Source organism: Megascapheus bottae, chromosome 21, assembly GCF_031878675.1.
Source record: "Megascapheus bottae isolate mThoBot1 chromosome 21, mThoBot2.hap1, whole genome shotgun sequence".
Classification (NCBI taxonomy): domain Eukaryota; kingdom Metazoa; phylum Chordata; class Mammalia; order Rodentia; family Geomyidae; genus Megascapheus; species Megascapheus bottae.
Genome location: NC_143529.1, coordinates 3897187 through 3914104, shown reverse-complemented (window position 1 = coordinate 3914104; position 16918 = coordinate 3897187). Strand labels below are relative to the sequence as shown.

The following is a 16918-nucleotide window of genomic DNA, read 5'->3' as shown; positions in this document are numbered from 1 at the left end:
TGGAAAAGGCAAGGATTCTCACTTAGGTTAATTAGTCAGAGTATGGTCTTGAAAATACCTTGATTTCCATGTTAGCCTCCAGGACTATAAAAGAATAAATTGTTTTAATCTACTAAGGTTGTGTCAATTTGTTTTAGCAGATCTAGGAACCTAATACATTCTCCCAATTCCCTTAACTATATTATTATCATATCTAAGTCAATCTGATTATCTCTATCTCATGCTACCGACATAATTCAGGCCACTATTTGTTTCCACAAATATTTTGACTGATAGACAAAGAAATTGTCTTCTTCATTGTTGTTGTGTGTGAACCCAGGGTCTCATGCTCTTGCATGTCTTTCTCACTCATGTTTGGAGCACTCTCTTTTTTTTATTAGAGAATTTATTAACATTGATTTTTACATCATATTTTAAATGACAAGTTTAACAAACAAGTGTTCAAGGAGGGAATCTCTATTTACAATCACTGGGACTTAGTATTTAGAACTTAATCAAAATTAGGCTAAGGGTTTGTATGTCATACAAACATTAATTTATGAAATAAAACATTATGTCTGTAGAGTCATAGGTTTTTATGTCTATATAGTTATGTTTATATTTCCATTACCAGGTCCATAGCATTGGGTATGCAGTTATTGAGTCCTCACTCTTGTACTCTTTGGATTTAATAGCCACATATTAAGGATACCATGCACCTTTTGTTCCTTAGGTCTTGACTTGTCTCACTCAACATGATTCGCTCTAGATTCATCCACTTCCCTGCGAATGCCATTATTTTATCTTGTCTGTTGGCTATGTAGAATTCCATTGTGTATATATACCACATTTTCTATATCCATTCATCTGCAGTAGGGCATCTGGATTGTTTCCATCACCTGGTTATTGTGAATAGTGCAGAGATGAACATAGCTGAGCAGGTGTCCTTATAATATCCTGGATCATGAGGTTCAGGATTGGAGCACTATCTTTTGAGCCACACTTTCATTTCTCCTTTCTGCTGCTAAGGATCTCACAGAGTTTTCTGCCCCAGCTGACTTTGAACCATGATCCTAAGATCTCCTATGCAGTTAGGATTACAGTCATAAGCTACCCACATGCCAAAAATAAACTCCTATAATATATCTTGCTGTCAGGTAGGCCAGGCAAGAGAAACATAGGTAGTTTGGTTTTACTTGAATATGATGCATTTCTCATGTATCCACTGAAGGAAAGTCAATTTCTTCATTTACTCCCTATATCTGGTATTGTGCCTTTATCTTGGGAAGCATGACCTCTAAAGAGACTAGTACTCCTTGGACTAAGGAAAAGAATTCTAGAACCTATTGGTACTGGTTAAACTCAAGCCGACTGACAGGAAAGACTTCAACAAAAGCTACATGATATAGACAGCAATTGTAAGACTGATTGGGAGAATATTTCTGAATTATTCTGAATTTACAGACTACAAAAACAAATCTCTCTTTCCATAAAGGCAGACGCCTCTGGGCAGCTATTCCAGCAACTACACCACTCTGTATGGTTTGGGGGACCCAGCCTCCTGGGTTTAATGAGGTTATTGATTCCCAGGAACCATTTGGCTTCAGGCAAACTACTACTCCCAGAGAGTGAAATGTATTCGGGAATAAATATTGCAGTGTGTTTTTCCACTGGCTTAATGCGATTTCAATAGTCCTCACCTATAATGTAGGAGTTTAACAAACACCATATCAATGAGATACTAATTACTGATTATAGGCAACAATGCCAAGAATGAACTCTTTAAATCTTCCCCAAGCATTTAGAACACTTTTGAATTTGTCTTGACAGCTGTTTACTCATTTTTAGGTTATAGGCCTTCATCTCTTTCACAATATGATAGTTCTCTACCCCAACACTATAATAATAAGACTGAAAACATCGAGCAGATCAAATTTGGAGAGGCGGTGAGAAAATCTGGGGAACTTTCCACTTGAAGCCTCTTCTGTTCGTGTCTGTCACAGCTTCTCATTACCCGAGAACAGAAATCACAGAGAGTAGTTCTGTCACAACACAGGCAAAAAATAACAAACTGAATTGTAAAAAAAAGACAGTTTTTATTGTACTTATTTTTTGGTTGGGTTTAGGAATAAGCCATCAGGGAGCACATATATGAACATAAACACAATATACATTTTGGCAAAATAAAATGCTATTGTCAATGCAGTGTGATCATAAAGCAACAAGATTAATTTCCTTGTCACTTGTGGAAATCATTTATCATTCTGTATATGTATATATTCGATAATGGTGTTTTGAATGTAGCAGCTCTTAAATAGCTAGCCTTAAAAGCATGTTGGAGTCCTTTCCTGATTCGGCATCCAGCCAGTTAGCTACATGACTCTCATAAATGCACCAAAGACTCAAGCTGCATGATTATAATGAACATGTGAATAAATTAGGCAGAACCATAGCTCTAGGGTACAACACACAGAACTACCACAATCAAGAAGGAAGTTATCACTCTTCATTTTGGCAACCTTGGCGCATTTGTGTTGGGAAAGTCATCTTGTCAATGGGAAAAGTCAAAAGGTTTCTAACCAGGTGGGCACTGGTGGCCCATGTCTGTAATCCTAGCTACTCAGATCTGAGGTTCAAAGCCAGTGTAGGCAAGAAAGCCCATCAGACCCTTGTTTCCAATTCACCACCAAAACAACAGGAAGTAGAACTGTGGCCCAGATGATCAAACACTAGCCTGGAATACAAAAGCTCAAGGACAGTGCCCAGGCCCTGAGTTCAAGTTCCTATTACCTGCATTCCTGACACCTGCCATGTCTGACATTCCTTTAATTACCACTTATTGATCGGGCATTTCATACATATGATCTCTAATCCCTACAGCCACTCAGAAGTGTGAATATTATTATCATTGCCATTTTAGAGATCAGGAAATAGACTCATAAAGGTTAAATGACTTGCCTAAAGCCTCACAAGTGCTAAGTAGGTGAACAACTTCTAATTACCAATCTTCTGTCTCATTATCAAGCCTTATGATTCAAAGACAAAGCCATTCATGTCACAATTAATGTGAAAATGTAAATGTAGAAGCATAGGATTCTATGTAGCTCAAATTAAGCTTATTATAACATGGAGAGCAATTGAAAGGCCTGGTCAATCAGTGTGACTACTCTGTCCAAGGAAGCTCCTGAGCTAAAGCTCAGTCTTACTTCATCTCACCAATGAAGACAAAATGAATGCCTTAACTTTAGGTCTTCAAAAGAAGTAAGGCCAGGCCAGGAGCATAGCCTAGTGGTAGAGTGCTCACCTAGTATGCACAAAGCCCTGGGTTCGATTCCTCAGTACCACATACCCAGAAAAAGCTGGAAGTGGTGCTGTTGCTCAAGTGGCACAGCACTAGCCTTGAGCAAAAAGTGGCCAAGGACAGTGAACGGACCCTAAGTTCAAGCTCCAGGACTTGGGGTGGGGAGCAGGGAGGGGGGAGAGACGTAAGCCCATTTGAACTACTCAATTCCTGTGAAAGTATGAAATTTGATGTTCTTGCTTGGCTATCTATGGACCAAAAAAGTAACATTTTTGGCCACCATTTCAACTTTTCAGTCTGGAGGGAGAAAACTAGGTTTCCTTTAGTGGCTTATAAAAGATTTCTTTTGTTTTTCTTTTTAGTGACGTTTAGTCACTAAAATTGAGTGTGTGTGTGTGTGTGTGTGTGTGTGTGTGTGTGTGTGACCTTTAGTCATTTAATTATAAGTGAAGGGATTCATATTAAATTTATGGCTTCCCCACCTTTTGTTACTATTGTTAATGGTCAAAGGTCTCTAGCTTTGAGTAATTGCTCAATTCCTTCGCTTCTATATGTTCTTCTTAGCCTTATGTATGTTTAAAATTCTGAGAAACTGTTTATAATGCAAGGTTTAAAAAAAAACAGCAAGTGACAGCACTTAGGAGCTGGATTAAAGTGCAACAAAATCCAGAAACTTCTCTAGAGGCTTTTTGTGGGATAAAAATAATTCCATCACATCATGATTGTTTTATTTTGTTGCTTTTCATTTTTATTACTTTGATGATACAGAATAGAAAGGGAGAGGGAGGAGGGAGAAGAGGGAAAAGAAGGAAAGGAGGAAAGAAGAAAGAAAGCAAACAGTAAGGAGAAAGAAAATGAAGGGACTTGCATAAGAGAAAGGATTTATTATCAGTGCCATCTTCTGGAAAAATGGAGCCCTGAATCCCAGAGCTGTGGCATTGTTTTTTCATTAGTAATCAAAGCGACTCGTGCTATTAGAAGGTGTCAGACCCCACACATCTGATGTTATTAGGGTTTACAAGATGTAGTGAAAGAAGTCCTGAATTTAGAAACCAAAACCTAGATTCACCAGCCTTTAATCCTAACCTTCTATGACTTTGAACAGATATTTAAATTATTTGGGTTCTGATAAGCATGGTGGCACATGACTGTAATCCCAGCACTTGACAGGCTGAAGTAGAATGATCTTAAATTTGAGGACAGTCTGTGTTATGTAGGGAGACCCTGTGTCAAAGGAAAAATTTGGCTTAGTTTCTTTCTTTTTTTTTTTTTTTTGTTGGTTATGGGGCTTGAACTCTGGGCCTTGGCGCTGTCCCTGAGCTTTTCAGCTCAAGATTACTGCCCTACCTCTTGAGCCACAGCACCACTTCTGGTTTTCTGGTGGTTAATTGGAGATAAGAGTCTCATTGATTTTAGTGGCCAGGCTGGCTTTGAACCGTGATCCTCAGATCTCAGCCTCCTGAGTAGCTAGGATTACAAGTCTGAGCCACCATGCCCAGCTTTAGTTTCTTATGTACAATATAGCAAATAGCTGGATTAGAATCACCAAGAGGATGTTGTTAAAAATACAGAATCCCAATGACCACCAATGATTGGAATTCTAGTGACAGGAAGAGGAATGGAGCTAAATTTTAAATAATAGTATATTCCTTAGTAGTATTTTAATCACTACAATGTTGTTTTTTTTTTTTAGATTTTATGATCTATATAGCTTTAACAGCTTTTAACACCATGGTTTAATCGAACAAAAGCAACAATTGATCACTGTGTGAAGACACTGTAGTATGTCTATACAATAAATTGCTTCTCAGCAATACAAAACAATGAATCATTGGCAAATGCAACAATGTGGATCAAATAATTATTCTGATTGAAATAAACCAGACCAAAACGAAAAGATAATTCCATTTGCATAAGCCTCTAGGAAATGCAAAGTAGTCTACGATGGAAGAGTGAGAAGGCTCCTGGACAGAGAGCAAGGAATATTTGCTAGCCACAGAAGGGTCTGCAGTTGACCAGATTGCTCCCCTTCAAAGGCCAGAAAAGCTGTAGAAGTACAGTCCATGTTATGGTTGGCCTAAGGCGGGCTACAGAAGGCTGTGCTTGCTGCCCAGCCCATCAGCTCCGGTTGTTGATATTTCCACAGATCCTAACCAGTGGGCTACAGGAGTGCCTGGACCTGTCCCCATCCCAGCTGCACTAAGACTAGGCTGGCAGTAGGGGTTTTGAGACTGTAATATGGGAAAGATCAATGTTTTTAACATCATCTTCCCAACCCAAAGGACTCCTAAACTGAAGTCATGTTAAAGATTTGTTTTGGACTATTCCAGAAAAGTATCTATAGCTCCCACATCCATCTAGATTGAGACCAGTACTGTAGCCTCTATCCATACATTGTTCTCTTTGTTTCTCAGTGGCTTCCTCTCCCTTACCTATCCCCCCTGGGGATTGCAAGGGAATTGCCTACATCCTAAACTCTTTCTTCAAGCTTGAAAGAACATTACTGGAAGCTCTGGCAGAAAGTTAAATTGGATAAAAATCAAAGTTGATGAAATTGCTAGTAAACCCACAGTTGGTACGCTTTAGAGGCAATGGGCCTGTTCACTTCTGATTAAAATGGAAATTGTCTATAAAGAACCTCCTTGGGACAAAGTTGAATGATGGAACTAGATTAAGAAAGCAGTTCATTACCCTTAAGTGAAAACCGCACCAAGTCATCATTCAGAGGTAGTAATAGGGTAGTGATGGGAACGTGGTAATTAAAATGAGACAACCTAAATTTAGCTGAACAATTTTGGAGATTCTTCAGGGCACTGAAAATAGAACAAAGTCTCCCCCCAAATATACATATGTGTATATATATATATATATTCCTCATATCATCAGTGACCAGATTAATGCCCCCATTTTCTATGTAGGTACAAATACCTTGGAGTATATTTCTGCCTATGGCCACTGGGTTGAGTTGTCTGTTTTTGAAGAGGTATTGCCTCTATCCATGTTCTCACTTTCTAATATTTATCTCAGTTAGCAGGTACCTGTTTCATTGGACCAATCATGGCATAGTCACTTTTCTTTTCCCTCCCCACAATTACCAAGGCCCTTCATCTCACAACTCCAGGCAAAGCCACTTGTTACAATTTTATCACCTTTGTTTACTAAAGAACAGAAATTCACTGCTACTAACACAGAAATTGATGGCAGCATTTAATTAGACATTAGCTCATAACTGATTCCTTTATCTTTTCCTTCTGTTTCCATACAGCATTCAGTCTCAATTACAGAGAAGACTTCCTCAGGAAAAAGCAGAAATTATAGTATTCTAAATCCTGATAGGTTTAGCCACCAACTCCTCTACAAATCTTGGTGAAAAGACTAATGGATCATCTATACAGAATGCCCTTGAGACAAAGTTGGGTGATGGAACTAGATCTGGTTTGTTAAAAAGCATGACAATATCAAAGATTAATTGGAAATTTGTGGATCAAGTCTGGTTCAGATTACCTGTGCTCTCCACATTTTAGTGACAGGAATTGTGTGTCATTTTCTCCATATATGCAGATACACACAAGGAAGGAACAGATGAACCTACGTAATAACAGACAATACGGAGTTAGTTTTATGGTCAACATTAGTTTTAAGTAAGTGAAACAAGCCATAAAATTTTCTCTATTCTTCTTTTTAATACTAGAGCTTGATTTTAATACTGGGGCACTGTCCTGTCTCTTACCTTTTTCCACTCAAGGGTAGCACTTTACTCCTTAAGCCACACCACCAATTCTACCAATTCTGGCCTTTTTTTTTTTTTTGGTCATGGGGCTTGAACTCGGCCTGAGTGCTCTGTCCCTGAGCTCTTCAGCTCAAGGCTACCACCCTACCCTTGAGTCAAGCCCTACTTCCCATTTTCTAGAGGTTAATTGGAAATTAAGAGTCTCAGGGCCTTTTGTGCCCAGGCTGGACTTAAACCTTAATCCTCAGATCTCAGCCTCCTGGGTAGCTAGGATTACAGGCATGAGCCACTGAGCCCAGCTCACTTCTGGCTTTTTGATGATAGCTAATGGGACATAAGAGTCTCACAGACTTTCCTGCCTGGGTTGGCTTTGAACCAGCATCCTCAAAGTCAGCCTCCTGAATATTACAATGCCCAATCTTCCAATTCTCTGCCCACCTGCTAACTTAGAATGATATTGAGAAGGTTAATTACCATCACCCTAACTATTTTCTTCTCTTACCCCGTACCAACTTGGAAATGAAAAGAAACATTTTGATGAAAAGGAATCCAGGAAGATTAATAGAATCACATATAATAATTCTTAATCACTAGGATTTCTGAAGTCTAGAAGGTGTAATTAAATAGTCATGAGCAAATAAACTGCAGGGTGAGGGTTGAATGCTGTGCCTCAGATCGGAAGATGGTTATACAGAAACTCACCTGAGGAATGAAACCTGAAGACACTCGAGTTGTAAAGTGCCCCCTTAAGCACAAGGTGGTAATTATCAAATCGCATCCATGGAGGGCTCTTTCAGCCCCCAGTGAAGGGTTCACTCCTGAAACCATTTGTGAAGTTAATGCTTTCCAGGATTGCCATTGCTGCAATCATTTTTTCAGAGCCCCCAAAGAAGCTAATTTTAGTTACATTTTCGTTTTATCTCTTTATCTTTCCTGGGAAGGAATTTCCTTCAGAGATTCTGAAAGTTGAAATTTCTAGTAATAAACAGTTTGGTTGATGGAAAGCAAGGGGGAGAAAAACCTCAGCTGATATTTTTCATAAATTAAAAAAGGAGTTATTAAAAAATAGGAAGGCATGTCATACTACCACCCCACTGGCTACTTTCTCTTAAAGGGAGGAGTTTGGTGGAGAAAAAAAAAAACATTTGTGGAAAAGTCAGTATCCATGTGCTGCAATAGAAGTGATTACCAAGGTCTTTAACCGGTATAAAGCCCAGAGGAATGTGGAGCAAGGATCTCTTTAGAACTCATCCTACCCTGCTTCATACCTACAGACCCATCCCATGGAATAATGATGTTTCTGTGGTTCTTGAGGAACCCAGAGAATCATCACTCCAGTTCTCCAATACAGGGAGCAAGAGGAAAGAACTAGAAATAGAAGATCCAATTGGAACCATGGCAGAAAAAGTCCAATAAAACACATGTCTGAGAGGTGCCTTTGTGAGTGCTGGGAAGTGCACAGTTTTTTATTTACTACCACATATGAGTTTGCACTGGTGGTTCATGCATGTAATGCAAGCTACATAGGAGGCTGTGATTGAGGATTGCAGTTAGAGGCCAGGCCTGGCAAGAAAGTCCATGGGACTCTTATCTCCAATTAACCACTAAAAAAAAAAAAAATCCAGTACAGCTGTGGCTCAAGGGGTAAGAGGGCCTTGACCCCAAAACTCAAGAAACAGAGCTCAGATCCTGAGTTAAAGCCCCAGGACCAGCATTTAAAAAAATAATTTTTTGCCAGCCACAGTATAATAGCTACTCAGGAGGCTGAGATCTGAGGATCTCAATTCAAAGCTAGCCTGGACACTAAAGTCCATGAGACACTTATCTCCAATTAACCACTAGAAAACAGGAAGTGATGCCGTGACTCCAGGGGTAGAATGGTAACCTTGAGCTAAAGAGCTCAGGGATAATGTCCAGGCCTAGAGTTTTGACAAAAAAAATAATAATTTTTTAAAAAATGATCTTTAAGCACTGAGAAACGTGGCCAGGCCCAGATTTGTGCAAGTGACTGTACTGCCTCCATGTAGTTTGTCGACAGAACCAGGGCAAACAGACTTCTCAGAGAAAGACCACCGAAACACATGTCTAAGAGGTGACTGGGTAAGGTATGGAGGATCCAGGACCCTGTGCAGCGAGGTGTGGACAACACAAATGTGTTACACATAGTTCAGCGTTGACCTTTGTTGTTAGAAGTGACAGTGGAAAATCACCTCTAGAGTAATACTCTAGAGCAGATAGCTTATGATCAGACTGTGTTTCTAGGTGGCTACCATTATGTACGGTGAGGGATATTGTTGGGGTTGGGGCAAAATCTATACCAAAGGAAAATGGAGGCTCTTATAGTATTTGTCAGGTTAGAAATAAGGAAATCTGGGGAAGGCAGTGGAGATATAAAAGGCATTAAAACAGTTTTTCTGATAAATGATATAGATTTGTTTTATATATAGATTTACTATATATAAAAACTGAGGGACTAAGAAGAGGTAACCCTTCTATTAATTACAATAAAAATATTTTTTAAAAAAGGGAAAAGGGGGTAAAGGGAGAATTCCTAGATTTTCAGCTTGTGACTAAGCTAGACATGTTCCTGCCATTAACTAGTAGGTAGGGGTACTTTTAAAAGAGGAAAAGTCGTGGGAGAAGATGTTGAGGCCATTCTTTTGGTCACATTGGGTTTGCTGCTAAGGAGATATCATGTTGATATTAGAAATTTGGATCTAGGAACTGAAAGTGGCATATACATGCAATCTCAGGCTCTGAGTTCAAACCCCAATAACACACAAAAAAATAAAAAGTCAATTTGCATCTGTGTGAAGATGGCATCCAGCAGCAGGACAAAAAACTTGAACTTTCACTGACAGTGGGACAAAGATGAATACAAGAAACTCGCTGAACTGAAATTTACAATTTAGTCACTGCTCTTCTCTCTTCCAATGCAAAATTATCTGGTAGTCTTCAATGGTGATTCTAGGTTAAAACTTTCCAAATTTAGACTGTTTTACCAACAGAAAGGAATAAGAAATAATGATTTCCAAATTCAAGTTATAGGAAAGAATGGTGATCACATTGCAATGAAACCTGAGCAAATGCCCAGAGACTGGCAAAAAGAAAAACAAAGAAAGAAAGGAAAGAAGAAGGGCTGGGAGTTTGGCCTAGTGGTTAAAGTGCTTGCCTAGCATGCATGAAGACCCGGGTTCGATTCCTTGGTACCACATACATAGACAAAAGCCGAAAATGGTGCTGAGGCTCAAGTGGTAGAGTGCTAGCCTTGAGAAAGTCCAAGGACAGGGCTCAGGCCCTGAACTCAAGCCCAGGACTGGCAAATAAAAAAAAAAGAAGGAAGAAATAACCTGTATTAACATCATTTACCGATGCTTTATAATATTGCAATGTGCTGTGGTACTTTTTCTAAAAATTATATTTAGAGCAGTTATTTTGCTGTTGTACATTTTGGTTCTTTTCAGTTCTTTAAGCTCAGGGACTGGCAAAAAAAAGATAGAGTGATAGAAAGAAGTAAACTGTATTAATATAATTTTTCATTGCTGTATAACATTCCAATGTCCAGTGTTACTTTTTTTATTTAAAGAATTTAAGATTGATTTTTACATCATATTTCAAATGACGTGATAAACAAGTATTCAAGAAGGGAATCTCTATCTACAATCACTGGCTCTTAGATTTTAGAACATAATTAAAATTAGGCTGAGGGTTTGTATGTCATAGATACATATTAATCTATGTAATATTACATTATGTCTATAGAGTCAAAAAAAGAAAAAGAAAAGAAACTCGCTGAGAAGAGACTCACAGAAGGAAGAAAGAGAAAAGAAGGATGGAAAACCAGTGCAGCCAGTCAAGCAGGAGCTTTTGCAACACAGCGACTACAAAGTGGACTTGAAATCCAAGCTTTGGAAGACAATTGTCATTACCAAGACAACCCCACAGTCTGAGATGTGAGGATACGACTGCAATGTTTGTGACTGTGTGGTGAAAGACTCCTTCAACTTCCTGGATCATGTTAACGGAAAGAAACATCAACGGAACCTGGGCATGTCTATGCATGTGGAATGTTCCACCGTGGATGAGGTGAAGAAATGCTTTGAGGTCAATAAGAAGACGAAAGAGAAGCAGAAAGATTATGGTTTTGAAGGAAGGGAGTGGGGGTGGAGGTCATTTCTTCTGGATACTAGGGAGAGACCTTAAGAGTGATAAAAATGGCAGGACTAGAGGGTGGGTGTTTGTGGTTTCCCTCTACCTTGGGGGAGGGCACAGGACACAGTGGTGATGCTGTTGCACATTCCTTCTACCTTAGTTTGTCACTGGAGTCATAAGACCTCTTCCCATCTGAGTTCCCGATAAATGAAGACACCTCCATCTGAGTCTGCTCAGCAGAAACTTCCCGTGCATCTTTCCCTTTTCATCTATCCAACCTCTTGTCTGAGAATCCCAGTTTCTTCCTACGGTCTGCCTTTGTTTAAATTTGAACTCTTGTTAGCCTGCAACAGAAGGTGTCTGATCTGCTCCCCCTTTTGCCATGCTACTCTATGGTTCTTTGTCACCTGTGCATGCATATGTACTTCTGCCTGGTTCAATGATATGGGTGGATATGTGTGCATGATTTTGTCACAAAGAGGGGGCCTGAGCTGGAATCTCAACACATTGCTGCCTCATATATTTTATAGCATTTACTTTCGTATGAGAAAGCTGAGGCTTAAAGATGTTGGATAAGGGCTGGAAGTTTGGCCTAGTGGTAGAGTGCTTGCCTAGCATACACCAAGATGGGGATTCGTACCACACACATAGAAAAGGCTGGAAGTGGTACTGTGGCACAAGTGATAGAGCTCTAGCCTTGAGGAAAGCCCATGGACAGTGCTCAGGCCCTGAGCTCAAGCCCAGGACTGGGAAAAAAAAGATGTTGGATAATGTCTTCAAGGATCCTTCATAAAAGCTAACATTTTATTTTTTTGTTGTTTTGTTTTTTTTGTTTGTTTTTTTGTTTGTTTTTGCCAGTCGTGGGCTTGAGCTCAGGGCCTGAGCACTGTCCTTGGACTTTCTCAAGGCTAGAGCTCTACCACTTGAGCCTTAGCACCATTTCTGGCTTTTTTCTATGTATATGGTACCGAGGAATTGAACCCGGGTCTTCGTGAATGCTAGGCAAGCACTCTACCACTAGGCCAAACTCCTGGACCAAAAGCTAACATTTTAGACATGCTCTGTCCCTTGTTTTTGCACATACAAGGAATGAATAATGTCACCCTAGTATGTCAAATCCAGACAAGAGATTCTAAAATCAAGCAGAAGACTTTTGAGCCCATGAGAAAGTCTAAGGGGGGAAAAAATGAAGCCCACAGGAAAACTCCAGGAAAGTGGAAGAGGTCAAAATGTCAAAGGCCTTAGAACTCAGAGAAGATGAACAATTGGTAATTCAGAGTTGTTTACTTGAAGTTGAGGGCTGAGTACGAAAGCTTCTGTGGAAATGATTGTGTGAAGTATAAGAAAAGATGCAACAGAAAAAAGATTCTAATGATATTTCTGTGGATTCAGACTAAAAGGCAGGAGGCAAAAGGATTGGAGGTTGAGGAATATTTCTGGATTAGATGTGTGTTTTTTTATGACCAAATAAATGCTATTTAATGTTTATTATGATAGCCCAAGAATTCCCCCAAATCACAATGCTGGTGAGGTTATAAACAAACGGAAATGTATATGCATTTTTCATAAGAGTATAAAACAGTCTGGCAGTTGTTGATAAAAACTTCTAAAGTAAACCATGCAATGTTTGAACATATTAAACACTTGGAACACACACTTTAAGTGGTCAAATTATACATTATATAATTATATCATAAAAAGTAGATTAAAGCAGATAAGATTTGTTCAAGATAGATTCATAAACTGCTTGGTTAAATGGCAACTCCTTTGTACAACTACTTAAAAATAATTAAAAAATTTAAAAAAGATAAGTTTTTAAAAAGCTGAATGTAGTGATATACACCACTAATCTGTGTTTAAGGTGCTTATACAGACGCTTTCTAATTCAAGGCCAAGCTTGGCTAGTGAGATGTGTGGTTTTTAAAGGCTGAAGTAGATTACAGAGTTCGTGAGTAGAAATAAATGTCCCTAAGTACAAATGTCCCTAGGTGGGGAGCGGGGTGTAGAGTGGAATTCCTTTCCACAGGAACATTAATCCTGCCAAACAGAGGAAAAGAACAACACACAAATCAGGAAGCTCTTCTTAAAACTCAACATCTAAGCTTACGATAGCTGTATTTCTTGATTACATATCCTGACTTTCTCTAGAAGTATCCAGACTGAAGACGTTTCCATAGCAGCCCTACTAATTGGTCTTGAAAAAAAACCACCAGTCTAGTCTTTTTTTCTTCTTCGGCTTTGGTTAAATAACAGTTTTATCTGCAGGTTTTATTTTCAGGTTTTTATTTTGGTCTCTTTCAACCTTGAGTTAACAACTGAAAATATCAGACAAAAAGGGACATAAAAGGAAAAGGCATTTCATTCACCACCAGCTCAGTCTTCCAGGAAATAGGACCTCTAACAGCTACAATAAGGGGCAATAGAGCCTCTACCTCAACCCCTCACCTCTTCGTTCCCTAGCAACAGTGAGGAACCATTGACATTCCTCACAACAATGGGGTTCAAAACTGTGCGATTGACATCATAGACAGTACAAAAGGAATTGCTATCTCTTTCTCACTTCATATTATAGTCCTCTTCCTGAACAGATCCTCTTTTTTAAAAAGTCAAGAATTCTGGTCTTTCGTCTTTATTGCTTTTAGTATTAGGACATAATGTTATCAAGGACAGTCTCAAATTTCATATATAATGTAAAGTAGTAAAACATACGAGGACTAAATTTATCTCCCTGATTTTATAATAATTATCTCCCTTTTTCCATACATTAGCTTTACCATGACAGGAGGCTAGATCTAGGTTGTGTAGAAGTGAAGCTTAGATTGGATGTATCAAATTAAGGACAACAGAAAGGATTTACTTTTCCTGAGTTTTATTTTTCCATCTTCCTTCTTACTATCCTATAGAGATCTGATAAATGTCACATTTATCTCTCAAAAGGACCTTTCCACATCTGTAAATGGCAAGTGTTAAATGTGACAAACACTATCTGCCATTGTTAAGTCCAGATCTTAACACAAATAAAATTCTAGAGTTCCTTATGTTTCCAAGAATGTTCACAAGGCTTTCTAACTGCAGGTACACTAGACCAGTCTTCGCTCCATGGAAGGATGCTAAGATCTATCATACCGTATCCAACTGAACTTCATTCAGGCCCTGCTTCTGTCAGTCTTTGTGAATCTGTCTTCTGCTGCTCTTTTATTCCAAATTCTTCATCTTCCTTTTCATCTATCAGCATCCTTTCAAAGAAAACAACACATTTTAGATGGAAAAATGTAGCCTCTTGGAAACAAAAGAAATCTTTCAATTGCCTCTCTTTCCATAATCTTTCTAGGTCATGTAGTGTGACAAGATTGTTGGCTAACAACAAAGGAGATGTCGCCCTCTAATGGAGAAAGCATTTTCAGACATTTAACTACTCAAATGTGCCATCCTCGAGGCTAGTCAGCATTTTTCTCTGATGCCATTTCACCAATCACCCACTTAAATTTTCTTTTCACTTCAAGCCCATTTCTAATCCCTTATCTCTCCTTGTGGACCAATTCCTCATTTTTATTTATTTATTTCTAGTTTTTGTATTTTTTATTTGTAACAACCTTTCTTTGCAAATTAATGTTTGCTAATTGCTGATTATCATAAAATGTATGCAGATAATTGCACTAAAAAAGTTTCACAGCTGAAGAAACTGTCTTAACATTTTGGAACATTATATCCCTTCTGGGGATTTTTCTCTGCAGCCATATGACTGAGCCTATATACATAAATTTTAGGTTACTTTTGAAGTGGGCCTTGTGGGTGCATGTTTCTTTTCACTTGACAAGCACCACAGATATCTTTATATCCTTTATTTTTTCCTGAAATTTTTTCTTAATTTCTTTTTTTTGCCAGTCCTGGGGCTTGAACTCAGGGTCTGAGCACTATCCTTGGGTTTTCTCAAGCTTAGTGCTCTACCACTTGAGCCAGAGCACTATTTCTCTCTTTTTCTGTGTTTGTGGTACCAAGGAATTGAACTCAGGGCTTCATGCATGCTAAGGAGGCACTAGGCCATGCTTCCAGCCCTCAAGAATTGAATTTCTAAGCATTGATTAAATGCCTACTGCCCAAAGATATCTAAAATCACCTCCCTTACGTCCATGCATATACACTTCTATGTTTCCCCTTGAAGTAGACAAATTAGTAACTTGATTTGCAACCATCTAGGCTTTTGCGAATACTTAAGCAAATCTTCTTAAGAACACAGAAAGGTTCTCATTTCTAGTCTCCAAAACAGCAACTTACTGGGTGCCAGTGGCTCATACCTGCAATTCTAGCTTCTCGGAAGGCTGAAACCTGAGGAATGTGGTTTGAAGTCAAGCTGGGCAGAGTCTCCAAGACTCTTATCCCCAGTTCACTAGTAAATGATGGAAGTAGAGGTATGGCTGGATCACCAGCCTTAAGTGGAAAATGCCAAGTGAGAGGGCCAGAGTTCAAGCCCTAATACTAGCACACACACACACACACACACACACACACACACGCACGCACGCACGCACATACACACATACCAGCATCTTATTCTACAGATTATCATGGAAGTCACTATTCTCCACACTTTATTTAATGGACATTCTTTCAGTCAAAAACATCAACATGTTTTTAAAAATTTGTATTTCTTTTAGTGGTACTGGTGCTTGAACTCAGAGCCTACACACAGGCCTGCTTTCTTACTTAGCTCTATAGCAGTTTAGCTATGACTCTAGCCCTGCCACGCATCTAGCCCTGCTTTTTTGCTGCTTTTGAACAGATTCTCAGAGACGTTTTTCTGTCTGTGCTTCCTGAGTAGGTCGGGGGGGTGGCGGGGCAGGACAACAATCACCATATTAATATTTATTTATTTATTTATTTTTCTGGTCATGGGGCTTGAACTCTGGGTCTGACCACTGTTCCTGAGCTCTTCAGCTCAAGGCTACTGTCCTACCCCTGGGCCTGGATGTTGTCCCTGAGCTCTTGCGCTTAAGGTTACTGCCCTACTCCTTGAGCCACAGCACCACTTCTGGTTTTCTAGTGGTTAATTGGAGATAAGAGTCTCATGGACTTTAGTGCCCCAGCTGGCTTTGAACTATGATCTCAGATCTCAGTCTCCTAGTATGTAGGATTGCAGGTGTGAGCCACCATGCCTGGCAATCTATGATATTCTCAGTAGCCCAATTGCTAAGTGCATATGATCATATATAGTGAAAGATAGCACCATGAATTCCAAAAATTGGAAACAAGAGCTTCTTATTATGTCCTATAAGTGGTTATTTCTCTCTCATTTTTCTTTTTAGTTTTCTGTACCCTTTGTTTTTTAGATGCGTATCCAATCCATGGAAGGGAAAGGGAATCACAGAAACAGCAGGACAAAGGATGAACTAATGCAACAATGCTACTTGACACTATGTTGGAAATGTTTATGCAACTTAGGGGTAGGGGTAAGTGGGAGAAAATGAGTAGGTAACCATATTGAAAAAGCAATGTACTCATTACCTTATTTATATAACTGTTACACTGCTTCCCACTCCCTCCCTGGGTTCATCACCATTACAATAAAGATACTTAAAAAAATAAAGCACTTAGTATTTCATAAGGTGGATGTATTAGTATGGTCAGTCATTATCCTACTGCCTCCAATTATTTTCAATATTTTGCCTCAAGCATATGCTTTATTTTCTATAATATAGAACTTCACAAAAAAGTTCTTAGTCAAGGGCTTATATATTTACATTTTTACAAGTTTCTGT

At 39.0% G+C, this 16918-nt stretch overlaps 1 long non-coding RNA gene across 1 annotated transcript in view; it reads right to left on the bottom strand.

Moving 5' to 3' along the window:
• The window catches only part of LOC150048565 (uncharacterized), a 142333-nt gene that overhangs the window by 100678 nt on the left and 24737 nt on the right, over window positions 1-16918 (bottom strand). Inside the window, exon 2 of the long non-coding RNA XR_016539083.1 lies at window positions 14289-14398. This is a non-coding gene — a long non-coding RNA (uncharacterized LOC150048565). The remainder of the gene's footprint in view (window positions 1-14288; window positions 14399-16918) is intronic.